We start from the raw sequence: 1,593 nt of genomic DNA on the forward strand, positions 1-1,593 counted from the left end.
TGTGTTGAACCAGTTCAAAAAGACAAGAGTAGATGCTTCTGATGAGAGAGTTTGCCTCGCAATGCTCCTCCTGGTAGAGAGCATATTGCTGCCGAAGAACAACAAAGGGGCTTTCCCTTTGGAGTATGTCAACAAAGCAAAGGATATGATGTATCCATGGGGAAGAGACGCTTACCTGGTGCTCATGAGGTCAATTCAAAAATCTGTCGCAAACCACCTGGAGGATACTTCAAAATTCGAGTTGCAAGGTTATCCTCTAGTATTCCATCTTTGGATACTAGAGTCCATTCCCTTGCTACGAGATAAGTTCAGTAATTGGGCACCGACTGTTGATGTTCCTGGACCGAATTACTTGTGTGAGAAATACATTGAGCTAGAAAATCCATCACTTGAACGGGTTTTACAGATTGAAGCTCATAAAAAGACAAGCTTTTACAGTGACCTTGTTCTGATATCTTTCTCTGTTTATTTCGCTTCTTCTTTTAAAAAACTTATTCTCATTGGTTTCTCTTTTTTTATGCTTTCAGTTGAAGGTCATATGCATCCTACCTCATATTCCTCATGATCCAGAAGATGATGTCTCCATGGAAGACGAACATAGTGACAAGTTGGAATCTGTGAAAGATATATCCAAGAAAGGGTACAAGTTTAAAGCCGATGATTGGAAAAATAGGTCTGTAGACACATTGGACACATTGGATGCTCTTATTCATATGACGATTCATATGACGGAAAATGTGGAGACTAGCCAAGCTTCTGCTTCGATTGAGGATGACTCAGAAAATACCAAACTGAACAAGATCATCGAGTTAATGATGGAGAATGCCAAGAGCATGAAGGATCGAATGTCCTTACTGGAAGCAGAGACTTTTGCATTTTGAGTTTTGAAGTAATGTTTGGAAGTTTTTGAACACACTTGGGATGACCTTTCCTGATTTTTTGCAGACTGAGAGAGAGCCATTTAATGAGACCCCTTCCCTTCAGACTCAAGAATTCTCTCCTAATTTGCCACGAGAGGTATATGCTCAAGATATTCTTTTGCATTTTGAGTTTTGAAGTAATGTTTGGAAGCTTTTGTGCACACTTGGGATGACCTTTCCTGATTTTTTGCAGACTGAGAGAGAGCCATTTAATGAGACCCCTTCCCTTCAGACTCAAGAATTCTCTCCTAATTTGCCACGAGAGGTATATGCTCAAGATATTCTTTTGCATTTTGAGTTTTGAAGTAATGTTTGGAAGCTTTTGTGCACACTTGGGATGACCTTTCCTGATTTTTTGAAGACTGGGAGAGAGCCACTTAATGAGACCCCTTCCCTTCAGACTCAAGAATTCTCTCATAATTTGCCACGAGAAGTATATGCTCAAGACATTGTTTTATATTTTGAGTTTTGAAGTAATGTTTGGAAGCTTTTGTGCACACTTGGGATGACCTTTCCTGATTTTTTGAAGACTGGGAGAGAGCCACTTAATGAGACCCCTTCCCTTCAGACTCAAGAATTCTCTCCTAATTTGCCACGAGAGGTATATGCTCAAGACATTGTTTTATATTTTGAGTTTTGAAGTAATGTTTGGAAGCTTTTGTGCACATTTGGG

Source organism: Brassica oleracea, chromosome C2, assembly GCF_000695525.1.
Source record: "Brassica oleracea var. oleracea cultivar TO1000 chromosome C2, BOL, whole genome shotgun sequence".
Classification (NCBI taxonomy): Eukaryota; Viridiplantae; Streptophyta; class Magnoliopsida; order Brassicales; family Brassicaceae; genus Brassica; species Brassica oleracea.